The sequence below is a fragment of the Onychomys torridus genome, chromosome 4 (assembly GCF_903995425.1).
Source record: "Onychomys torridus chromosome 4, mOncTor1.1, whole genome shotgun sequence".
NCBI classification, from domain to species: Eukaryota; Metazoa; Chordata; class Mammalia; order Rodentia; family Cricetidae; genus Onychomys; species Onychomys torridus.
The window spans coordinates 22,478,936-22,506,476 of NC_050446.1; the positions used below are offsets into that span (position 1 = coordinate 22,478,936).

A 27,541-nucleotide genomic window follows, 5' to 3' on the forward strand; every position below is an offset into this window, starting at 1 on the left:
AAAGTCAAGTTTGTCAGATTTATAAGCAGCTTCATAATCTAAAATACTAACACTAAAACAAACACTGTCAAGAACTTCTGCTGAGAACTGAAAAACCTGGAAGTAAATTTGGAAACAAGTGAATAATCAGTTCAAGTCTGAGGCTTCCAACCCAGGAAAACAGAGGAGTGCACAAAGACTTGCTGGTACAGGGTGGATACTTTAACCACACTACTCTCTGGGAAATGGAAACCATCACTGAAAAAAAAAAAAAAAAAAAAAAGATCCTATGTTCCCTATAAATCATGTACAGTCTTGAAGAGAACTAAAATCTTACCATATACCCAAGAGTGGGTACCAAGACTGTTTCTGCTATAACTATATTTTAGTCAAGATCCTTAGGTATACTAATACCAACAGAGGCATATTAAAATAGAAACTCACCCAAGAAGAACCATAATACAAAAATGCATATAGCAAAACAGGAAGGGCAATCAAATCAATAGGAAATATAGTTTGTAAACAGTTTACATAAGGACAAAATTATAGGACAAGCTAATAAAGACATCTCCTAAAAGAATAATCTTAAACAACAATCGAAGTAAGAATAACCTGCATAAAAAAAAATAGTAAATCAGACTCTCTAAAGGATCTTCTTTGAAGAAAACAGCAAAGAATATATAGCCACATAGAATTTTCTAAACTGGGACATGAAAAAGGGAGAAAAGGAGGTAGGGAAGGAAGACTTTCAAAAGGCAGAAATAAAACAAAAGGGAAACATACTTTCGAGAAAAGCTTGTTTCAATGCCTTTAGATGCTAACAAGTAACTAACTGTCAGCATACTTTAAAGAACTACAGGAAATATTATGCACTGTGGGTTTTTAATAAAATGAAATAATTTATCCAAATTCTTGCCATTTGATATTAAAATAGTATTGCATGATTCTCTTGGCTTGTATTGTTCCCATGTTCTGAAAAGTAAACAATGTAGCACATTTACTTATATAAAGGCTGTCTGTAAAGCAAACAAGTTTTTCCTTAAACTCCTAACATATTAAACATACAAATGTTTTCCTATTTTAACACCTTCATTTCTATATCATGGTTGATATCTTCTTTTCCATAATTAATTTTTCTATTTGTATGAGAAATCCAAATCACTGATGCCATCTCTTAGAACCTGCACCATCACTTTTTCCCTTTGTCTTCACCTTTACCCACTGTCTTCTATCAATTATCATTATCAAGTTTCATAAAATAATACATGTTCATTGTCTTTACTTCGACTTATATTTAATGCTCAAATTACTACAACCTAATTTTATTTAGCTATCACTTTCCAAAAAGAGTGCCCATTAAATTAGGCAAAAAGTCAACCAACTTGCCTATTTCATTTCTCTACTAGGCAAGAACTACTTCTACTCATCATATCTCTGTGAAATTCCCTTCCATTGATTTCCAGGACACACCAATACTTCACATCTCCTCTACCTGATAGTTTTCTGCCTGTTACAATGGGTTGCTTTTCTGGGAATCCATGGAGTTTTAACATACAGGCTATGGTTTCAATCTGCTCCTGATTTTAGAACTGTAAGAATGATTTTATCCATTGATCACTCCAAAATCCCAGACTTTCCCAACATATTTTCATAATATAAACTTGTTTATATTTGTTATATCTCTACCAATTGTTTCAAAGTATCATAAAACCCATTCTAACTTAAAAGCATTATAGAGATATGCTATGTTGTGCAATACCACTTGTCACATGTGCCTATCAAGCACCTAAAATGTGGCTGCTCTGGACTGAGAGGCATATTAACAGTAAAGTACACAATGGATTTCAAAGACAATGCAAAAAAAAAGAATGGAAAAAGTTTTAATAATTTTATATTGATTATATGCTGAAATAATATAGATATATTAGGTTAAGTAAAATATATTAGGAAGATTAATTAAACTCATATCTTTTTACTTTTTAATGTGGCTATTAAATTTTTTAAGTATGTGGCTTATGTTATAATTTTATTGAATGATACTACTCGACACATTAAATGAAAAAAATACAGAACTTACAAATACTAAAACTAAGAAAAAAAGACAAGTGATACTTTTCTATACTACAGTGTATTTTATCTGGACAGCTTTATTATTTTATCTTGACAGCTATGAAATCAATACTGAGTGATGAAAAAGAGGAGGAGGAGGAGCTGCCATCACTGGGAATGTTACTCAAGCCTAATCCCAGCACTGAGGACACAGATGCAGAAAGACTGTGAGTTTTAGGTCAGCCTAGGCTATTACATAACAAGACCCTATCTCAAGAAAAGAAAAAAAAAAACTGGAGATGTAACCAGATGGCAGTGCACTTACCTAGCACACAGGATGTTCCTATAAACTAATACAAATATACTCAGAATGTTAAAACACTAAATCATATCCAATAAAAGAATTTATTCAAAACCATTTCATAAAATGCAAATATTTGATTTCTTATATGACATTAGTTTTTCACTCATCCTCTTTAACAAAGTGTCAGGCATAACTAGACAGTAATTTGCCATGTTAATATGCTCAGTATCACTGGAACAAGGTGGCAAAATCAGGCAATCTATCTACAAACACCACCCTTTCTGTCGTAACTATTTCTTGATTAAACAAAAGTAAAATTTAAAGAACTAGTATGCTCTACTCTTTGCAATAATCTTAAACTAAGGCTAGAAGAAAGGTCAGATTATAAATAAAGTTCCCACTAAGCTTAAATACAAATATAAAAACTACAGAAAGTTTACATTTAAAAGTAACAGTGAATGAAAACACCAAGGAGCCTTCTTCCAGCCCAACTCTTCAGAGAAGACATCCTCAGAAACATACATGTCCCATGGGCAAAAAGAAGAAAGTAGCCCATTCACAACTATAGAACCTTTTGAAGTCCTACATGTATTTCTGTTTCATAAAGTTTTATGGAAAGCACATGCATGATTCCAGAACTTGGGAAGAAGCAGAAAAATCAGGAGTTCAAGGTCATCCAAAGTTACATAACAAATTCCAGGTAAAGGCTGGACTAAATGAGATCCTGTCTCAAAATAAAAAGATAAACAGAAAAGTTACATGGGGACTAGGGAGTGGGGAATTAGTTCCTGAATTAATTTCCAGTTTAAAAAAAGGGGGGCCGGAGAGATGGCTCAGAGATTAAGAGCACTGACTGCTCTTCCAGAGGTCCTGAGTTCAATTCCCAGCAACCACATGGTGGCTCACAACCATCTGTAATGAGAGTATACATAATGAATAAATAAATCTTTTAATAAATAAATAAAAACAAAAAACCTGCCAGGCGGTGGTGGCATACGCCTGTAATCCCAGCACTCGGGAGGCAGAGGCAGGTGGATCTCTGTGAGTTCGAGGCTAGCCTGGGCTACAATGCGAGTTCCAGGACAGCCTCCAAAGCTACAGAGAAACCCTGTCTCAAAAAACCAAAAAAAAAAAAAAGAGGGTGGAAATAATTCATATGTGAATGGCAAGACTGTATGCCCTGTAATTTTATATACAGTTTGTTAAAGACAAAAAGGTATGTTTTTAGAATACTGGAATAGTTGAGAAGAAAGGGGATCAGGAAGTGTAGGAAAAAGACAAAGGATAGTAATGGGCTAAACACCATCAAAATAAACTGTGTGTGTGTTATGGTTTTGATTACAATGATACCACGACCAAAAACAACATGGGAAGGAAAGGGTTTATATTTCAGTACATACTTCCAAATAACAGTCCATCCCTGAAGGAAGTCAGGGTAGAAACCCAACTCAGGAATCAGGGGGCAGAAAGTGAAGCGGAGATCATAGAGAAGTGTGTAACACAAATTGCTAAATGGTATTTTAATTAAAAAACAAAAAACAAAACCTGGAGCCTGATATTGGTGTAAAAGCTGAAGATCAGAGAGACAAAGGAACAAGTCAACACTGACCTCTAGGACTCCTCAGTCCGAAAAGCCTTCAGTCCCTGTCTCCTCATGCCTTATATACCTTTCCCGCTGGGATCAAAGGCTTCTGATTCCCAAATACTGGGATTAAGTGTGTGTGTCAATTCTGGCTCTATTTCTCTCCTAGTCTGAATCAGTCTCATGTAGGCCAAGATGGCTTCGAATTCACAGAGATCCAGACAGATCTCTGCCTCCCAAGTGCTAGGATTAAAGGAGTGTACCACCACTGACTGGCATCTATGCTTAATCTAGTGGCTTTTTCTGTTCTCTGACCTTCAGGCAAATTTTATTAGGGTATAATATATCACCATATTCCCCCTTTTTTGTCTAAAATAATAAGAGGTTATAACTAATACAAAATAAACTATATACAATAAGTATATACAGTCAAGAATTACATTAATAATTGAAGATTTGACAAATTCAGAAAAAATACTCCAATATTTATTCTATTTTGGTGAGTCCAACATGTTGTACCTAATTCACTTTCTAGACTAACTTGTATTACCAGCCCAAAACTATCTTTTGATGTCTGAAGTTAGAGTTTTCCTGCCTGGCCCACAGTCAGGACAAATCTCTCTTACCCGCCAGTCCCACAGTCGCTCAGACCCAACCAAGAAAGCACACAGAAACTTATATTGCTTATAAACTGTATGGCCGTGGCAGGCTGCTTGTTATCTACCTTTTCTATCTTAAATTAACCCATTTCTGTTAATCTATACTTTGCCACATGGCATGTGGCTTACCAGTGTCTTTACACGTTGCTTCTCCTGGCAGCGGCTGGCGTTGTCTCCCTCCAGCCTTCTACTTCCCAGAATTCTCTTCTCTCTTGTCCCGCCTATACTTCCTGCCTGGCCACTGGTCAATCAGAACTTTATTTACACAGAGCGATAGTGAGTTTCTTTTCTGAATTTGTTAACAAGAAAAACCATAGCTATCTAATCTTCATCTCCATCAGAGACATGAGAAGGAAATAATATTAACTAACTAAGCAGCAAGTGCAAACAAGTGACTTCCAAAAGATGTGAGAAATGACAGAAACAGCTGGTTGCCAGAACAGTCACCCAAGGATTCTCTGCAACATTGGGGCATCCATCTCCAGCTTAGCATATCTGACAGACTTTTCTGTGAAGCAGGATTTTCTGAAGGGCCTTCCAACCTCTTCTTGGCAAGGTTTGACAGTCCTTTTTTTGTGTCCTGCTTGTCCATTTGGACAGCATACTGTCAGCAGTCAAGGCAGGGGTACTTTCTTGCCCATTGGCTAACTTTTGAATCAAAGAAAGTAAACTCCATATGGAGTTTCTTCAGTGCCCATCATCTTCTCTGAAGTAGATTGGTGCTACCAGAAGCAGACATGCCTCATGGTGATAACAACAACAGCAACAACAAAATCTGTTATTAAAATATCTTAAATGCCACATTCTGTAGATCTCTAAAGTGTTTGAAGATGACCTGTCTATCTAAGATATAAGTTTGACTTTGAAAACATACCCAACCTGACAAGTTCCATTATAATAGGTGACTAACTACTAACCTGAATTTCTTTATTATCCTAAATAGTTGGTAATAATAACTTTCAAGGACTTGCAATTTGCATTACATTGTTAAATGAGCTGTATAGGAACAAAAACTTGAACAAGATTAGAAATGTATGTACAGTATGTTCTAACAAAAGTAATCTCAAATTTGTATCAATATACACTACTTGTATACAATATATAAAAATCCAATCCAACATAAAATACTTAAAATTAGTAGTTGCTTTTAAAATATGGATTCAATAATCTACCTTTTTATCTTAGATCCATATCTTCCCTTTTTTCTTTTCAGAATAGATTCAATAATCTAACCTTTCATCCTATCATTTCTATATCTTTTTTTCAAACTCAATAATCTACCTATCTATATCCTCTATTTTTTTTCCTTTTCAAACAAAAAACCCTAAATCTAATCTCCTTTGTTTAGCTTTTTTCCTGACCATTATCAATTAACAACTTATAACCAACCATCTGAAACAATGACAAGTATCCATAACCCACTGAAAAGCCAAAAGCCACCCACCCCACCACCTCTTAGGAATGTGCTCATCATGTTTATCTTAAAATTACTTCCTACTGTCTTGGGGCAAAGGCATCTTTAGGGGATCCTGAAAAGAAAAATTTAAGGTTGTCAAGTCATGGGAGAGGTAGCTGTACCATCTGTTGTCCAGTCTCTGTATAATGCAAAAGTACAGGGCTTGTCTCATTTCCTGGCAAGCGTAGTCTGTGAGGCTGGATCATCTTAGCTAGCCATCTCAAAATTGTCCTGAGCAGATTGTAGTCCAAAGCCTATTTTGGGTGGTGTTTGTCAGCCTAGTGGTGTTATCATAGTCCTGATAGAATCATCATTGTGGGGTCCCATCATCTTTTTAGAGACTTCAAAGTCATTGTTAGGCATGATCATGGTTCACTGCAGAAAAATGATAGACTCAAACCCAAAATCATGTACAGGAAGCAAGAAATTAGCTAGAATTAGTTAGTACTCTATATATTAGCAGTTGGTATTACAGGAGTGCCCTCCCAGACCAATCATCAGTCAAGAAAATGTACCAGTATCTTGCCCATAGACCAATCTGGTAGGGGCATTTTCTCTTGAGGTTCCCTCTTCCCAAATGACTCTGGCTGGGGTTAGGATGATACAAAAGTAGACAGTACAGTATGTGTATGAAAATTTCACAATGAAATCATTATTATGTAGAATCAATATAACACACACACACACACACATGAGTAACAAAATAATTCTTACATATTTCTAGGAGAATATACACAAAAAAGTAGTTGTATGTAGAGTCGAGAAATTAGAATGTAAGAATGCAAATTCTCATGCCCATTCTTGATTATGAAATTTCAACCAACTGAATATAACACAGATCTATTCAAATTTTTAAATAATCCTTAAATCCAAAAATAAAAATAAGTAAAATAATGCTGAATAGTATATTATAGAAATCAATTTATTCATGCCTATATGCATGGATAAGAAGTATTAGATGTTAACAAGTTTATGAGTCCCGCCATCAGGAAAGAATCAAGGCCAGGCATGGTGGCACAAATCTGTAATCTCTGTACTCAAGAAAGTGAGGCAGAAAGATCCAGAGTTAGAAGGCAGACTACAAAACATAAGGATATTTATCTCAAAATACACCTACAAAAGTCTAGCACCATGCACCATCTTCAAGCCCTCTTGAGTGTAAGTGTTAAAGACAGCCAAAAGACAAGCAAAAGACTTAAAGAGTAGAGCTGTCCATACAAAACTATATTCTATAAATTTTTTAGTTATTTAAGAAAAAAATTAATCTATTCAGAAGTCAAAGTTAGTAATTCCAAAACACACAGTATTCCAAATAGGCACAAGTAATCTCTCATGGTTTGACACTGAATCTTTCATCCTATGCTCATGTTTTAAATGTTTGTTCCTTAGTTGGTTGGCTTATTTAGGGAAGACAATGGAACCTTTAAGAGATGGGAACTATCTGGGTATATAGGCCTTTGAAGGTTATAGTCCATTGGCCTCATTCTTTACATGTGTGATATGAACAACTCCTACTACAGGATCCCCCCACCTTGAACTGCTTCCCAATATTCTATTAAAGAGACAAACTTAGAGCATTTCCTCTAAAATCAGGAAAAGACAAGAATTTCCACTCACTACACTCTTATTTGGTATAGTGCTTGAAATCTTAGCTATATCAATTAGAAAAGAGAAAGACATAAAAGTGATTTTCAAAATTAGGAAAGTGAAGAAGTCAGAATATCCCAATTTGAAGATGACATTTTTTTACTGAAAATACACTATTGAGGGTTTGGGAGGGACTCAGTGGTTAAATGCACTTGCTATTCATCCAGAAGATCTGAGTTTGATTTCCAGTATTCACATTTGGAGGCTCACAAATGCCTATAACACTAGCTCTGTGAGGAGCAAGTTGATGTCAGTTACCTCTGAGAGCACTTAACACTTACTTACTACACAAAGACACAATGTAAAATATTTATTAAAAATAAATCTTTTAAAAAATTTAAAGACCTTATTGAATTTACTAAAAAACTCTTGGATCAAATACATGCTTAAAGCAAAGTTTTAAGATACAAAATCAATATTTAAAAAAATAAAACTATAGCCTTCATTTATACCACTAGTGTACTCTCAGAAAATTAGAAAAAAAAAATATCCCCTTCAAAAATAACTCCAATAAAAGACAAACAGACTAGAACAGAGGACCCAGAAATAAAACAGCAAAACTAACACCACTTAGTTCTTGACGTGGAAGCAAAAGCAAACACTGAAAAAGAACCTACCCAAAACTGGGGATAGTAAGACTGGGTGTCTATCTGCAGAAGAATGAACTCAGATTCATCTTTCACTTGACACAAAATCAAATTCTAAAGGAATCAAAGGACTGAAACACTGAAGCTTCTAGAAAAAAACAGAGGGTATACTTGTCAAGATATTGAAGTAGGCAAGAACTTTTTTAATAGAACATCAATACCACAGGAATTAACCCGAAGTATCAACATATTGGAATATGTGAAACTAAAAAGAATTTTTACAGTAGAGGAAACAAGCAGAAGAACAAATAAACTGCCCACAGAAAGGGAGACATCTTTATCAGCTACCTTAATATATGAGACTAATATGCAGAATTTATCAAGCAGGTCAAACTGCCAATCAGCAAATAGGCTGATGAACTGAACAGACAGATTTCAAACAAAGAAGCATAAATAGCCAATAACTACTTTTAAACATGTTCTATCTGTTATAAGGAAAATGCAAATTAGAACTACTTTGAGATCAAATACATGCTTAAAGCAAAATTTTAAGATACAAAATCAATATTTAAAAAATAAAACTATACCTCATCCCAGTCAGAATAGGTGTCACCAAAAAATCTGACAACAATGTTGGAGAAGATATGAAGAAAGAAGGACTATTCTCTGTTGGTAGGGATGCAAATTAACATTTCCATTGTGGAAATCAGTTTGGATGTTTTGCAAAAATTTAAAATAGAACTACCATATGACGCAACTAAGGAGAACCTCAGGTAGCAACTCTGAGTTCTTTTATTGAGTGTGGCAGTATTCTATGAGACTTCTCATCTCACTAGAAGTGATGCTTTCGACTTACTTGCTGATAGGGAAAAGATGAGTTCTTCCTTGGTCAAGGGAAATCCATTCTTGCCAAAGATATGAGCCCTCCAGAGGCTGGCAGCCATAAGTCCACTTTACATAGTTTTTTTGTTTGTTTGTTTGTTTTGTTTTGTTTTTTTGTTTGTTTTTGTGGTTTTTTTTAAAAAAGTTATTTCATTTTTATAACTTGTCATGATGATACGATAGACAATGGGTTTTTGAATTATAGAAAGAATGATTAACTTGGTTGGCTGAGACCAATCAGGGTCCAAGACAAAGCAAGCAATACTGAGTGGGGAGTGGGTATTGCAGAAGTATTCAAAAGTATTTCCCACAAAATTTTCAGAGCTTCTGTAAGAGTTAAAGGAGAATGTGCAAAAATCTTTATCATGATTAGTGCTCAATGGATGTCAGCTTAACAAAAGTTGTCTACTGCTAACCAGTAGAAATTGCTTTGTATTCATCATCAATGTTTTTACTGCTTAAAGCACTGAACTCTAAGTTCGATATCTTATAAGCTGGAACATACACAAATGTAGCTTTTCTGTTTAATTTGCTAAACATAAATCATTGTTTAACATTTTTTAGGAACTTCAAAATTAGTATTATGAGTTTAAAAGCCTTGAATTCACAAGCTTTGCTAAGATCAAAAACAACAGAAGAAAGCTTATGCTGGAGAGGATGTGGAGCAAGGGGAACTTTCCTCCACTGCTGGTGGGAATGCAAGCTTGTACAGCCACTTTGGAAATCAATATGGCGCTTCCTTAGAAAATTGGGAATCCATCTCCCCCAAGACCCAGCTGTAGCACTCTTGGGCATATACCCAAGGAATGCTCAATCATACCACAAGGGCATTTGCTCAGCTATGTTCATATCAGCTTTGTTTGTAATAGCCAGAACCTGGAAACAACCTAGATGCCCTTCAACTGAAGAATGGATAAAGAAAATGTGGTACATATACACAATGGAGTACTATTCAGCAGAGAAAAACAATGACATCATGAGGTTTGCAGGCAAATGGATGGATCTAGAAAAAATCATCCTGAGTGAGGAAATCCAGGCTCAGAAGGACAAACATGGTCTGTATTCACTCATAGGAGGATACTAAATGTAAAACAAAGATGACTAGACTGCTACACAACTCCAGGGAGGCTACCTAGAAAACAGGACCCTAGGAAAGACACAGGGATCACCCAATGACAGAGAAATGGATGAGATCTACATGAACAACCTGGACAACAGTGGGAGTAATGAAGGGCAAGATTTGAGGGAAAGAAAGCTTAGGGGAGCAGGAGATCCCAGCTGGATCAAGAACAGAAATGGAGAACAAGGAATAACAGACCATGATAAATGAAGATCACATGAGAACAGGAATAGGCAGAGTGCTCAAGAGGTCCCCAGAAATCAACAATGATATATCCTCTGTAGACTGCTGGCAATGGTCGAGAGAAAGCCTGATCTGACCTAGTGTGGTGATCAGATGACTAAACACCCTAACAGTCTTCTTGGAACTCTCACCCAATAACTGATGGAAGTGGATGCAGAGATCCTCAGCCAGGCTCCAGGTGGAGCTCCAAGTATCCAACTGTCAAGAAAGAGGAGGGACTGTAAGGGCATGAATTGTTGAATCCAAAATTGCAAAAAGCACAGGGACAAATAGCCAATGGAATGGAAGCACATGAATTATGAACCAACGGCTGAGGAGCCCCCAGCTAGATCAGGCCCTCTGGATAAGTGAAACAATTGAATAGCTTGATCTGTTTGGGAGGCACCCAGTCTGTGGGACCAGGATCTGTCCTTAGTGAATGAGCTGGCTGTTTGGAACCTTGGGCTTACACAGGGACACATGCTCAGCCTGGAAGGAGGGGACTGGACCTGCCTGTACTGAATCCACCAGGTTTAAATGAATCCCCAGGGGTGTCTTGGTTCTGGAGGACATGGGAATGGAGGGGAGGGGCTGAGGGGAAGATGGGGGCGGGAGGGGGAGGACAGGAGCACCTGTGGCTGATGTATAAAATTAAAATACATAATAACAATAAAATAAATAAATAAAATCTGAAGACTCCACTTTCCATAGTTAAGAATGCAGTAATTCCTTTTGTTTTAGTGTTTCACAAGTACTTTACAATATCCACAGAAAACACTGGCTTGTTTTCATTAATTTGCATTATGTTATTATTGTTCATTGTCCTTTTTTTTTTCAATTATGTGATACAGTTAGCCAAATGAAATAAGGTACAATCACTTTCACTCATTCTTTCTTAGCTCTACACTTCACCTTCTGGCACCCAATTCATGATCTTTGACAACTATTCATTTCACACCAAGCTAAATCTCTCCCTAAAGGCTACCAATCTGGCCTCTAGGCATAGTTCTTAAATAAAAGCACAAGATCTTTGTAAACCTAAAATTTGCATTCTAAAGGAACAAATTAAAGATCAAAAGCAGTTGCTCACCTCTAAGAGTTTAAAATGAATTACAATTTTTTAAAGAAATACTTATTGACTTTTTTTGCAATAGTTATTTTGAAATGGTTATTGACAGTTTTGCAAAATACTGTGTTAATGGGCCTACTTAAATTAGGGATGGTAGTATGAAAACAAGGTTTTAAATTGGTAAATTCTAAACTGTTCAATAAAAGTATATGTCAGAAATTTTAATGAGCCTCAACAGGACAGAGAAGAATTAACAGTCTGTAAGTATTTGGGGGAGGGGTTCATCCTTTGCATGGGATTTATAATTTCATTCTTAAAAGTTAAAGGAGTGATGTGGTATTTTGTATAGTCTCAGTAAATGACTTCATATATAGGTATGTATACATTTACTGACTAAACAACAAAAGACATGACTTCTTTAATCAATCAATCCAATAATTTTCATTTATGTACTCCTAGATACACAATTACCATTATGTGTTTTAGCCTAAAACAAAAAGTTTTCAATTGCTTCTGAGGAAAAAAAAAAAAAAAATCACAGCTGGAACTTTAAACTGGAGCTGCAGTAAATTGCTGATGTGGTTGTCTTCTAAAAACTTCAATAGATTTCATCATTTACTTAATATTTCAAGTCCACTACTGCTATATTGCTTTCTGTCAAACAGGAACATAAAATCCATCCTAACATAAAATGCATCCATTGAGGAATGCATCTAAGACACCATGACTGAGAGAGAAGATGGATGTGTAAAGGTACACAATACATATTTAACAATTAAACAGCTAAATCAAGAATTCCAATACAAAATTATTGTTTTAAAACATGGCTGTAGCTGAATGTTTTCCTGTGTCCCACCTGGTCCACAGCCACTCAGACCCAAATAAACACACAGAGGCTTATATTAATTAAAACTGCTCAGTCATTAGCTAAGACCTTCTACAGACTAGCTCTTACTCAGCACATTTGTTAATCTATATGTTGCCATGTGTTCCATGGCTTTACCTGTGTGCTATTACATGCTGCTTCCTGGACAGTAGGCTAGGCTGGCGTCTCCCCTGACTCCACCTTGCTCTTCCCAGAATTATATTCTCTGCTTGCCCTGCCTATACTTCCTGCCTGGCTACCAGCCAATCACCATCTTATTTATCAACCAATCACAGTAAAACAAATTCGTAGCATGCAGAAAGACATTCCCCCATCACATGGCAGCATGTATTTAAAACAAAAACAAACAAACAAACAAAAACTGGGAGGGGAGAATCAGCTGCTTGGCCTAGTACTCAGTTCAAACAGAAAACTGCAAAAGCCTAGCTTTAAGCATATTATTGCTTCCTATATTGGCAGCACACTTCACAAATTTAAAATTAACCAAAGAAACTCTGTCTAAAACATTCGACCCATAGGTCTTCCTCATCAGTGCTTTTCAGATATTCACCAGATGATTTTCTTATGTATACTTAAGGTTGAGAAACAAAGTATAAAGTACTGGTACTGATTCTCAAAGTGGTGGAATCTAGTCACCAATAGCAACTGAGAACTTGTTACATCAATTTCTCAGTTCCCACCTTTACTGCAACTCTGAAAGAAGTAAAATCCTTGGAATGGAGCCCCATGTTTTAACAAGCCTTTCAAGCAATTGTGAAGTACACTGTTTGAAAAACACTACTATGGAATAAGAAGGACCTCTCTGTCTCAACTGACTCTCCACAGTTCACTAACTGTATGACCTTTACCTCTCTAAACTTCAACTTCTTCTCCTAGCAAAGTAGCAGCTACCATTTGTTAATGATCTAATATGAGGCAAAGAATGTGAAGGAAACACTTTATACATATGGGAAAATAAGCCCTGTTCTTGTTTGCTTTCTATTGCTGTGATAAATATCATTACCAAAAACAACTCAGAGAGGAAAGGGTTTATTTCACCTTAGAATTTCTGACCCATCATGAAGCAGAGTCAAGGCAGTAAAATGAGGCTGGACCCTGGAAGCAGAATCTGAAACCAAGGCCATGAAAGAACATTGCTTACTTGTTTTCAGTCCATGGCTTGCTTGTTCAGCCAGATTTCTTATACAACCCAGGACCGCCTACTCAGGAGTGTCACAACCCACAATGAGGTAAGTGTTCCCACATTAATCACTAATCAAGAAAAAGCACACACAGACTTGTTGCCTACAAGCCAATCTAATGGAGGCAATTTCTCAGTTGAGATTTCCCTGTTCCTGGATGTCTAGGTTTATATGAAGCTGTCAAAAAACAAACCAGCATAATCCCTTACCAAAAGGTTACCAGATAGATACTATAACACATTTCGGAGTTAACAATTATAAACGAGATGCAGTCAGATGCAAAAAAAAAAAAAAAAAAAAACTTAAGTTTTTAAATTTTCAACATCATTGCTCTGTTCCTCTTTAAATTCAAAACCATTGCTGTTTCCTTTTCCGCAAATTATTTTTGCTAATTTTCTGCTTTTGCTTTTCTATTTTTCCTTTCTTTCTCCCCACCTTTCCAGTCCATCCTCTCTTTCTGTCATCTGTTCTACATATATGTCTGCTTTATTACTTTTGAATGTAAAGCCAGAGCTTTTTTTAGCCCATGCAGTAATTTTACTGCACAAAATGGTGTAGTGTGATCAAGAAATACTTTGAATTCTACCATATGCCAGGAAACAATGGGATTTCAAATATAAGGAAGATAAAAGCAACTGTGAAATGTAATCATAATGATAAAGTTATAAGTCAGTAGGGAAGAGATATACTTTATAAAACACAGAAGCATGCCATTTAGTTCTCTACAAATAAGAAGAAAGCTCAAGACCACCTTCTTTAGAGGAAATGTGGTTTGTCACAAACTGGGAATAAAAGTCTCCTCTACGTAGGCTGAAAAGGCAGGTAAAGAATCGTAGAAAATGGGAAAGCTCTCCTGAAAATCTGATTTAATCTATGGAACACACACGAAAGACAGGTGCCATGGCCCATATCAATAATCACAGCACTCCTAAAGCAAGATGGTATTCAGACATTCAAGAATTATCCAGAATCTTCCAGACCAGCTAAGCATTGAGTATCACAGCAACAGAAATAAGAGACCCTACATTAAGATCTTCTGACCTCCACGTATAGACCATGATGGAATCTTCACTACCTTCATATACACAAGTAATTAATAAATAAAGCAGAACTCACAGAGACCTGCCTGCCTCTGCTCCCAAGTGCTGAGATTAATGATGTGCACCACCCCTGCCCGGCTTTAGAGGACAGTCTGGTCTAGAGGGCTAGCTCCAGAACAGCCAGGGATACACAAAGAAACCCTGTGTAAAATAAATAAATAAATGAAATAAAATAAGTAAATAACTAAAAGAAGAAAACCCATGTACCTTAATAAATAAATGTAGAAAACGCATGTACCTTAAATGTAGTAAAATAAGAAATATTTATTGCCCATATTTTTGATGCACCAAAGTTTTATAAAAAGAGAATAAAAAGGCAAAACATAGAAGCTATTCTAGTGGGGGGAACCTCAGGATTCCACTGAAAATAAGTGTGATGGTTTGAATGTAATTGGCCTTCAGAGCTCATACAGAGTGGCACTATTATTAAGTGTGGCTTTGTTAGAATAGGTATGGACTTGTTGGAGGAAGTGTGTCACTATGGGAGTGGGCTTTGAGGTTTCCTATGCTCAAGTTACCACCCATGTCTCAGTTGACTCCTTTTGCATCCTGCAGATCAAAATGTAGCCAGCATCATGTCTGCCTGCATCCTGCCATGCTCCTAGCCCTCATAATAATAGACTGAAACTCTGAACTGTAAGCTGCCACCTCACTTAAATGTAATCCTTTATATGAGTTGCCTTGGACGACTGTTTTGCTGTGTATAGTAGTCTAGGCTGGCATCGATGGTCTCTTAATGTCTGCATTATATCTGTCCAAGTACTTCTGGCTTTCAAAGTCTCCATTGAGAAATCGGGTATTATTCTGATGGGTTTGCCTTTATAAGTCACTTGGCCTTTTTTATGTGCTGCTCTTAATATTCTATCTTTATTCTGTACATTTAGTTGTTTAATTATTAGTGGCGAGGGGACTTTTTTTTTATCAATCATCATAGATGGAATGAACAAGACATTCCAAGACAAAGCCAGATTTAAACAATACTTATCCACAAACCCAGCCCTACAGAAAGCACTAGAAGGAAGATTCCAATCTAAGGAAGTCAGATATACCCTCGAAAACACAGGCAATACATAATACCACAGCAGTAAACCCCAAAGAAGAGAAGTACAGACACACTTCCACCAAAAAAAAGAAAAGAAAAACAAAAAATAATAACAGAAATGAGCAACCACTGGTAATTAATATCCCTTAATATCAACCGACTTAATTCACCTATAAAAAGACAAAGACTAACAGAATGGATACGAAGCAGGACCCATCTTTCAGCTGCCTACAAGAAACACACCTCAAATTCAAAGATACACACTACCTAAGAATAAAAGGCTGGAAAAAGACTTTCCAATCAAATGATGTTAAGAAACAAGCAGGTGCAGCCATCCTAATATCCAGCAAAATAGATGTCAGACTAAATTAAATAACAAGAGGTCATGAAGGACATTACATACTCATCATAGGAAAGATCCACCAAGATTAAGTTTCAATTCTGAACATTTATGCCCCAAACACAGGGGCACCCACATATGTAAAAGAAACATTACTAAAGCTTAAATCACATATAAAACCCCACACATTAATAGTGGGAGACTTCAACACCTCACTTTCACCTCTGGACGGATGGGCCAAATTGAAACTTAACAGAGATATAAAGGATTTAACTGAAGTTATGACTCAAATGGACTTAACTGCTATCTACAGAACATTCCATCTGAACAAAAAAGAATATACCTTCTTCTCAGCAACCCATGGAACCTTCTCTAAAATCAACCACGTACTTAGCCACAAAGCAAATCTCAACAGATACAAAACAAGTGGAATAACCTCCTGCTTTCTATCACACAATCATGGTTTAAAGTTAGGTTTCAACAACAGAAAAAACTACAGAAATCCTACAATCTCATGGAAACTGAATAATGCTCAACTGAATCACCAATGGGCTAAGGAAGAAATAAAGAAAGAAATTAAAGACTTGCTAGAGATCAATGAAAATGAATACACCACATAACCAAACTTACAGGACACTATGAAAGCAATGGTAAGAGGGAAATTCATAGCAAAAATGCCCACTTAAAGAAGTTGGAGAAATTTTACACTAGGGACTTAACAGCACACGTAAAAGCTCTACAACAAGAAGAAGCAAAGTCTCCCAGGAAGAATAGATGCCATGAAATTATCAAATTGAGACCTGAAATCAATAAAATAGAAACAAAGAGAACAATACAAAGAATCAATGAAACAGCGATTTGGTTCTTTAAGAAAATCAACAAGATAGACAAGCCCTTATCGAAAATAACCAAAAGACAGAGAAAGAGCATCCAAATTCACAAAAATAGAAATGTAAACAGGGACATAACAACAGACAATGAGGAAATCCAGAGAATCATCAGGTCATACTTCAAAAACCTCTACTACACAAAACTGGAAAATCTAAAAGAAATGGATAATTTTGTGGATAGGTACCACATACCTAAGTTAAATCAAGACCAGTTAAACCATTTAAATAGTCCAAAAATGCCTAAGGAAATAGAATCAGTCATTAAAAGTCTCCCAAACAAAAAAAGCCCAGAACCAGATGGTTTCACTGCAGAATTCTACCAGAACTTCAAAGGAGACTTAATACCAATACTCTTTAAATTGTTCTACACGATAGATGCTGAAGGAATATTACCAAACACCTTCTATGAGGCTACAATTACCCTGATTCCTAAACCAAACAAAGATGCAACAAACAAAGAGAACTACAGACCGATCTCCCTCATGAACACTAATGCAAAAATACTCAATAAAATGCTGGCAAACAGACTCCAAGAACACATCAAAACAATTATCCACCATGATCAAGTAGGCTTCATCCCAGGGATGCAAGGGTGGTTCAACATACGAAAGTCCGTCAATGTAATACACCATATAAACAAAATCAAAGAAAAAAACCACATGATTACCTCACTAGATGCAGAAAAGGCATTTGACAAAATCCAACACTCCTTCATGATAAAGGTCTTGGAACGATCAGGAATACAGGGAACATACCTAAACATAATAAAGGCAATCTACAGCAAGCCAACAGCCAACATCAAATTTAAAGGAGAGAAACTCAAAGTAATACCACTAAAATCAGGAACAAGGCAAGGCTGTCCCCTCTCCCCATACTTATACACTATAGGACATGAAGTCCTAGCCAGAGCAATAAGATAGGAAAAGGAGATTAAGGGGTTAAAATTGGAAAGGAAGAAGTCAAGCTTTCCCTATTTGCAGATGACATAATAGTATACATGAATGATCCCAAAAATTCAACCAAGGAACTGATACAGCTTATAAACACTTCAGCAACATAGCAGGATACAAGATCAACTCAAAAAAAAAAAAAAAAAAAAAAAATCAGTACCCCTCCTATATAGAATAGACAAAAGGGTGGAGAAGGAAATCAGAGATACATCACCCTTTACAATAGCCACAAATGATATAAAATACCTTGGGAGTACTCTAAATAAGCAAGTGAAGGACCTATATGACAAGAACTTTAAGTCCCTGAAAAAAGAAATTGAAGAAGATGTCAGAAAATGGAAAGATCTCCCATGCTCATGGATAGGCAGGATTAACATAGTAAAAATGGCGATCTTACCAAGAGCAATCTACAGATTCAGTGCAATCTTCATCAAAATACCAACACAATTTTTCACAGATCTGGAAAGAATAATACTCAACTTCATATGGAAAAATAAAAAACCCAGGATAGCCAAAAGAATCCTGTACAATAAAACAACCTCTGGAGGCATCACAATCTCCAAGCTCAAGCTCTACTATAGAGCTAAAGTAATAAAACAGCTTGTTACTGGCATAAAAACCAACATGTGGACCAATGGAATTGAATTGAAGACCCTGACATTAACCCGCACACCTATGAACATATAATTTTTGACAAAAAGCCAAAAATGTACAATGGACAAAAGAAAGCATCTTCAACAAATGGTGCTGGCATAACTGGATGTCAATGTGTAGAAGGCTGCAAATAGATCGATATCTGTCACCAGGCACAAAACTTAAGTCCAAGTGGATCAAAGACCTCAACATAAATCCAGTTACTCTGAACCTGATAGAAGAGAAAGTAAGAAGTAGTCTTGAACACACTGGCATAGGAGATTACTTCCTAAATATAACACCAGTAGCACAGACACTGAGAGAAACAATCAATCAATGGGACCTGTTGAAACTGAGAAGCTTTTGTAGGCAAAGGACACAGTCAGCAAGACAAAGTGACAGCCTACAGAATGGAAAAAGTTCTTCACCAACCCCACATCTGACAGAGGGCTGATATCCAGAATATATAAAGAACTCAAGAAATTAGACATCAAAATGCCCAACAGTCCAATTAAGAAATGGGCTGTAGAACTAAACAGAGAATTCTCAACAGAGGAAGTTCAAATGGCTGAAAGACATTTAAGGAATTGCTCAACATCCCTAATTATCTGGTTATCTGGGAAATGCAAATCAAAACCACTCTGAGATACCACCTTACACCTGTCAGAATGGCTAAGATGAAAAACACAGAAGAAAGCTTATGCTGGAGAGGATGTGGAGCAAGGGGAACTCTCCTCCACTGCTGGTGAGAATATAAGCTTGTACAGCCACTTTGGAAATCAATATGGCGCTTCCTTAGAAAATTGGGAATCCATCTCCCCCAAGACCCAGCTGTAGCACTCTTGGGCATATACCCAAGGAATGCTCAATCATACCACAAGGGCATTTGCTCAGCTATGTTCATATCAGCTTTGTTTGTAATAGCCAGAACCTGGAAACAACCTAGATGCCCTTCAACTGAAGAATGGATAAAGAAAATGTGGTACATATACACAATGGAGTACTACTAAGCAGAGAAAAACAATGACATCATGAGGTTTGCAGGCAAATGGATGGATCTAGAAAAAATCATCCTGAGTGAGGTAACCCAGACTCAAAAAGACAAACATGGTATGTACTCACTCATAGGAGGATACTAGATGTAAAACAAAGATGACTAGACTGCTACTCACAACTCCAGGGAGGCTACCTAGGAAACAGGACCCTAAGAAAGACACAGGGATCACCCAATGACAGAGAAATGGATGAGATCTACATGAACAAGCTGGAAGTGAGTGGGGATAATGAAGGGCAAGGTTTGAGGGAAAGAGAGCTTAGGGGAGCAGGAGATCCCAGCTGGATCAAGAACAGAAAGGGAGAACAAGGAATAACAGACCATGATAAATGAAGACCACATGAGAGCAGGAAGAAGCAAAATGTTAGATAGTTCCCCAGAAATCCACATTGATACCTCCACTGTAGAGTACTGTCGATGGTCGAGAGAAAGCCCACCCTGACCTAGTCTGGTGATCAGATGGCCAAACACCCTAACTGTCGTGCTAGAACTCTCATCCAATAATTGATGGAAGTGGATGCAAGAGATCCTCGGCCAGGCCCCAGATGGAGCTCCAGGAGTCCAACTGGTAAGAAAGAGGAGGGATTGAATGAGCAAAAATTGTTGAGACCAAGATTGGAAAACGCACAGAGACAAATAGCCAAACTAATGGAAACACATGAATTATGAACCAAAGGCTGTGGAGCCCCCAACTGGATCAGGCCTTCTGGGTAAGTGAGACAATTGAATAGCTTGAACTGTTTGGGAGACACCCAGGCAGTGGGACCAGGACCTGTTCTTAATGCATTAGCTGGCTGTTTGGAACCTGGGGCTTACACAGGGACACTTTGATCAGCCTGGAAGGAGGGGACTGGACTTTCCTGTACTGAATCTACCAGGCTGAACTGAATCCCCAGGGGAGTCTTTGCCCTGGAGGAGATGGGAATGGGGGGAGGGGGAGGAACTGGGGAAAGGCAGGATGGAAAGCAGGAGGGGGGAGGACAGGGGAACTTTTGGCTGATATGTAAAATTGAAACACAAATATCCTATTAAAAAAATAAAGTCTGAAATAAAACAAATAGAGTTGCCTTGGTCATAGTGTCTCTTCACAACAACAGAAACCCTAACAAGGACAATAAGATAGAAAAAAGTAATTTCTGTAGTATTTGTGTTCCTACTTCCATAAGCTACATGTATTTCTTTCACAATACTTTTTTCAAGTATTCATTCATCTAACAAACATTGATTAATGCGTTAAGCTAGACAGCAAGAATTTTAAAAAGGTAAGTAAGATACTGTTTTGGAGCATATATAACAATTTACAAATGAAATATGCTTTCAAATGTTTTGTTCTAACATTAAGTTATTAGGATTTCTAAAGCATACTAGTATACTGACAAATTCTTAAGAATGATTTTCATGACATTCCTGAAAGTCAATGAGGTATAAGCTAGCCAAAATGTTCTGTATATAGCACATAAATGTGCACTGTCTATGTCAGCATCATAATCATCAGCTCCCAAGTGGAGCATACAGTTCATCCACATTTACACAGACGTGAGTAAGGAGAAGCAACCAAAAACTTAGATTAAGCATTTTAACATTCACATCATTCATTCTTTTTATTTTTTTATTTTTTATTTTTGCCAAAGAGCTAATGAATAACTTCATTCAGAAATCTATTAGAAGGTTCTACTGACACATTAATGAGACAAAACTGAAAGGGTTAATAGGATGACTAAGTTCATTAGTATCTAAGGTTTCTAGTCCTGTCAATGACAACCCAAATCCTATATAACATTCATCAGTTCTACTATGATCTGACAATTCCATAATGTCAATTTAAGAAGCATATTTAACCACCAAACAATGCTGGAATGGTAAGGTTATTTTTCTCCTAATATATGTGAAAGTAATTTTCTATAATATTAGGAGTGATAGAATCTTTACAAAATAAATATATACAAGAAACAGTAGTGAGACTTTGGCCAGGGAAGCAGGTAGGCTAATGCCCTATCTTCACCTCTCCCTCAGCTACTCCAATGAAATCCCCCAGTCACATACCTAAATCCGCAGTAGACCACCTGCTAACATCTCTCTTCCCCCACTACTCCCATCTTCAGTGGATTATACAGATCTTTCCCTTTTAACCACCCAGGTCCCACATTACTTTAGTACAGCCCCCTACTCCAGCAGGTACTCCCTAGGAACCTGATCAGGGAAGCAAGTATGCTAATTGTAGATCTTCATCTCTCCCTCAATTTCTCCAAATACAATCCCTGGGTCTCATCCACAGCTCAATAGAACACCTGCTGTAGCTACTCATCCATCACTCTCTACCCCCATTCCCAGGAGACTAACTAAGCAGATCTTGATGGAACACCCTGCTTTCCTCCCTCCTGTGAAACCCCTCAGCTCCCACCACCTAGCTATTCCCATTTCTAAGGGCCAGTTCCCAATACCTAGAAACACACTGTGATGTTTGGAAGAGAATGGCCCCCTTGGCTCATGTATTTGAAAGCTTAGGAAATGGCATTAGGAGGTGTGGCCTTGTTGGGGTAGGTGTTGGGAAGGTGTAGCCTTGTTGGAGGCAGTATGTCACTAAGAGTGGGTTCTGGGGTTTCAAATGCTCTAGTCAGGATCAGTCAATCAATCTCAATCTCTCAATCTCTCTCTCTCTCTCTCTCTCTCTCTCTCTCTCTCTCTCTCTCTCTCTCCTCCCCCACTCCTTCCCTCCCTCCTTCCCTCCCTCCCTCCCTCCCTCCCTCCCCTTCTCTCTGTCTTCCTTCTGCCTGTGGATCAGGATGTAGAACTCTCAGCTATTTCCCACCACCATGTCTGCCTGCATACCACCATGCTTCCCACCATGATGACAATGGAATAAACAACTGAACAGTCAGCCTAAGTTAATTTTTTTTCCTTTATAAGAGTTGTCATGGACATAGTGTCTGTTCATAGCAATAGAACACTGAGTAAGACACATATTTTCCTAGAAGCTCCAGTGCCCATACCTATCAGGACCCAAAAAGATTTCCCTACCAGGCAACACACAGATACCACATACACTATTAGGAACCAGAGAGGGCAACAGAAACCAAGGAAAAAAAAACATACCCAAGAAAGATAACACCAGATATCAGCACATAGAATTATAGTATTCTCAATCCCAAATACACAGATGCCAAGGAGAAAATACAATAAAGAACAGCCAGGACAATATGTCTCTACTAGAGCCAAGGAACCCTACCACAGCTGTCCCTGGATATTTCAATATATCTGAAACACAAGAAAAATACCCTAAACAGCCATTGCAAATATAATAGGAGTCCGTAAAGAGAAAATTAATAAATCCCTTAGAAAAAATCTATGAAAACACAAACTGTGGAAGGAAATGAATAAAAGAGTTCAAGACGCAACAGTGGAAATAGAATCATTTAAGGGTGATCCACACTAAGGGAAATTTGAAAATGAAAAATTGAGAAACTTGAACAGAAACCAGAGGCAGTTTTACCAACAAAATACAAGAGATGCAAGAGAGAATCTTAGACACTAAAGACAAATAGAAGAAATGGATACATTGGTCAAAGAAAACTTTAAATCTAAAAATCTCCTTGCAAAAAACATCCAGGAAATCTGTGACACTGTTAAAAGATTAAATTTAAAAATAATAGGAATAGACAAAGGAGAAGAAATCTGGGTAAAAGGCCCAGAAAATATTTTCAACAAAATCACAGAAGAAAATTTCTCCAACCTAAAGAAGGGCATGCCTATGAATGTACAAGAAGAATATAGAGCAGCAAATAGACTGGACCAGAAAAGAAAGCCCCTTGCCACATATTGATCAAAACACTAAATATATAGAATAGAAAAAGAAAGGATATTAAAAGCTACAAGAGGAAAAGAAAAGGTAACATATAGAGGTAGACCTGACTTCTCAATGGAGACTCTAAAAACCAGAAGGTCCTGGACAAATGTGCTGCAGACTCTAAGAAACCACAAATGTCAGCCAAGATTACTATGCCCAGCAAAACTTACAGTCACCATAGATGGAGAAAATGTTTTAAGTAATATCTATCAACAAAACAGTCCTATAAAAGGTACTAGAAGGTAAACTCCAACCCAGAGAGGTTAATAACATCCAAGAAAACACAGAGAACAAATAATCTCAAAACTAGCAAAGAAGGGAGGTGTGTATATGCTCTCACACACACACTTACACACACACACACACACACACACAAAATAAATAAATAAATAAATAAATAAATAAATAAATAAATAAATAAATAAATAACAGGAATCAACAATCATTAGTCATAGGTATCTCTCAACATCAATGGTCTCAATCCCCCAATAAAAACACACAGACTAACAGAACGGATGCAAAAAGAAGGTCTATTCTTCTGCTACATTCAAAAACACACCTTAACATCAAGAACAGACATTGCCTCAGGGTAAAGGGTTGTAAAAATATATTCCAAGCAAATGGACATGAGCAAGACTGTGTGGTTATTTTACTATCTTACAAAATAAACCAAAACAAAACTAATCAGAAGAGGGAAAAAAGGGGTACTACATACTCAAAGGGAAAAATTCACCAAAATGACATTTCAATTCTTAACATTCATGCCTCAAACACAAGGGCAGCCAAGTTTGTAAAACAAACAAACAAATAAATAAAAACAACTACAAAAATATTACTAAAGTTTAACTCACATATTGACCATCAAACATGATAGTAACAGACTTGAATACCACACTCTCACCAATAGACATGTTCGAGACAAAAACAGAGAAATGCTGAAGCTAACAGACGTTATATATAGAACATTTCACCTAAACACAAAAGAATATATCTTCTCCTCACCTCATGGAATATTTTCCAAAATTGGCCACAAACTCAGACATAAAACAAGTGTCAACAGATAGAAGAAAATCGAAATAACTCCTGCCTTCTATCAGACCACCATGGATTAAAGCTGGATATCAACAACAGCAGAAACAAAAAGAAGTCCACAAACTCATGGAAACTTAACTACTCACTACTAAATGAAAAATGTGTCAATAAAGACTTTCTAGAATTGAATGAAACAACATATTCAAATTTATGGGATACAATACGAGTGGTTCTGAAATGGCAAGTTCATAGCACTAGGTGTTTACAAAAAATAAAATAATAGTAAGAATAAAAATTTAAAACCACCAGAGAGATCTAATACTAGAAGCTTAACAACACACCTGAAAGCTCTAGAACAAAAAGAAGAAAGCACACCCAAAATGACTAGATGGCAAGAAATTATAAAATTCAGCGCTAAAATCAGTAAAATACAAACAAAGAAAACAATATAAAGAATCAATGAAACAGAGAGCTCATTCTTTGAGAAAATCAATAAGATCAACAAACCCTTATTCAAATTAACTAAAAGGCAGATAGAGCTACCCAGATTAAGAAAATCAATAGTGAAAAAGGAACATAACAACAGACACTAAGGCAATCCAGAGAACCATAAAGACATACTTTAAGAACATGTACTTCACCAAATTGGAAAATCTAAAAGAAATGGATAGTTTTCTCAATACATACCACTTACCAAACTAAAATCAAGATCAGATAAGCAATTTAAGGAGATCTATAACCTCAAAGACCTGGGCCAGAAGTTTTAGTGCAGAATCCTACCAGACCTTCAAAAAAGAGTTAATACCAATACACCTCTAATTTTTCCACTAAACAGAAACAGAAGGAATGTTGCCCAATTTGTTTTACAAGACCACAGTTATCCTAATACCTAAACAACATAAATCCAACAAAGAGAATTCCACATCAATTTCCCTTATGAACACATGCAAAAAGTATTCAATAAAATACTTGAAAACCGAATCCAAGAATGCAATCAAAAAGATTATCCACCATGATTAATTAAGTAGTGTTCATCCCAGAGAAGTAGAGATGGTTCCATATAAGAAAATCAATAAATGTAACCCACCATTTAAATAAACTGAAAGAAAAAAAACTCATGATCATCTCATTAGATACAGAAAAGGCCTTTGACAAAATCTAACACTCCTTCATGATGAAAGTCCTAGAGAGATTAGGGATACATGATAAAGGCTGTTCACAGCAAGCCCATAGCCAACATCAACTTAAATGGAGAGAAACTCAAAGAAATTCCAATAAAATCAGAAACAAAAGAAGACTGTCCAGTCTCTCCATAACTATTCAATACAGTACTTGAAGTCATAGTAAGTAAGACAAGTGAAGTTTGTCAAGAGGATATTAATTGCAAAGGAAGAAGTCAAAATTACCTTTATTTGCAGAAGACATGATAACATAATTAGTGACCTTTGAATTCCACTGGGAACCTCCTACAGCTAATGAATACTTCCAGCAAAGTAGTCAGATACAAATTAATTCACAAAAATCAGTAGCCCCCCTATATACAAACGACAAGTGGACTAAGAAAGAAATCAGGGAAACAGCACCTTTAACAGAAGCATCAAATGATATAAGATATCTTCAGGTAACACTAACCAAGCAAGTAAAAGATTTGTATAATAAAAACGTCAATCATTAAAGAAAGAAATTAAAGAATATATCACAAGATGGAAAGATCACCAATGATCATGGATTGGCATCCTACCAAAAGCAATCTACAAATTCAATGCGATCCCAGGCAAAATTCCAACACAATTCTTCACATATCTTAAAGGAGTAATTCTCAACTTCATAGGGAAATACAAAAAACCCAGGCCAGCTAAACACAATCACAAATAACAAAACATATGCTGGAGGTATCACCATTCTTTAAATTCTAGCACCACTGGTACAGAAAAGTACTCTGCAGGCTACTATAGAGTATGTAAAAAAGAATGTAAACACCAAACCAGCTATAAACCCTTTTATCTACAATTGTGTCCTTCCTGCAGGATATGCCAGGGCAAAGGTGGCACAAAGACTGTGGGAATAACCAATCAATAACTGATTTGACATAAAGCCCACTACGAGATGGAACCTATACCTGACACTGACTGGATGACAAAGATCTGGAGAAGGACCTAGGGTAAAACCAAACACTGATGGTCTTTAAAAAAAAAAAGAAGAGGAGGAGGAGGAGGAAGAAGAAGAACAGGAAGAGTAAGGGAAAAGGAAAGGGGAAGAAGAATAAAAGAAAGAAAGAAAGAAAGAAAGAAAGAAAGAAAGAAAGAAAGAAAGAAAGAAAGAAAGAAAGAAAGAAAGAAAGAAAGAAAGGAAGGAAGGAAGGAAAAGAAAAAGAAAAAAATAGTTAGAAAGTGACTCCTAAAGTTATGCTATACTCACAGATCAGTGCCTTGTTCAGCCATCATTACAGAAGCTTCATCTTGCAGAAAATGGGAACAAATAGAGACCCACAGCCAAAAATGACAGAGAGAAAGAGATCTTGGAACATTCAGCCTTAAGTGGGATGTCTCCATCAAATCATTCCCCTCAAATCAGGGAATCCCTGGGAAGAGAAGGTGAAAGGAATAGAGTCAGAGGGAAGGTATGGAGGACACCAAGAAAAAATAATCAATATGAGCAGAGCTCATGTGAACTCACAGAGACTGAAGCACCATGCACAGGGCCTGCAGAGTCTGCACCAGGTCTTCTGCTTATATATTATGGCTTCCAATTTAGTGTTTTTATGGATTTCTAAGTGTGTGAACAAGTGGGTCTCTGATTCTCATGTCTTCCCTTAGGCTCTTCCTTCTGTTGGTTTGTCTTTTCCAAATTCGATGTGATTGTTTTCATTTTATCTTATTTCTTAGAAGCCTGTTCTTTTCTAGTGAGAGACAAAGGGAATGGATCTGGATGGAAGAGGAGGTGAAGAGGACCTGGGAGGAGTAGAAGGAGGGGAACTATAATTAGAGTAGATTATGTGAGAAAGGAATTTATTTTCAATAAAAAGAGGGGGGA

At 36.8% G+C, this 27,541-nt stretch overlaps 1 protein-coding gene across 3 annotated transcripts in view; it reads right to left on the minus strand.

Moving 5' to 3' along the window:
- Positions 1–27,214, minus strand: part of Gtdc1 (glycosyltransferase like domain containing 1) — a 339,264-nt gene extending 312,050 nt beyond the window's left edge. For all 3 annotated transcript variants that reach the window (XM_036185478.1, XM_036185479.1, XM_036185476.1), the window contains exons 1-2: positions 27,185–27,214; positions 26,927–27,089 (exon numbers count right to left, since the gene is read on the minus strand). The gene's annotated coding sequence lies outside the window, so the exon portion shown is untranslated. The remainder of the gene's footprint in view (positions 1–26,926; positions 27,090–27,184) is intronic.
- Between the last annotated feature and the right edge of the window lie 327 nt (positions 27,215–27,541).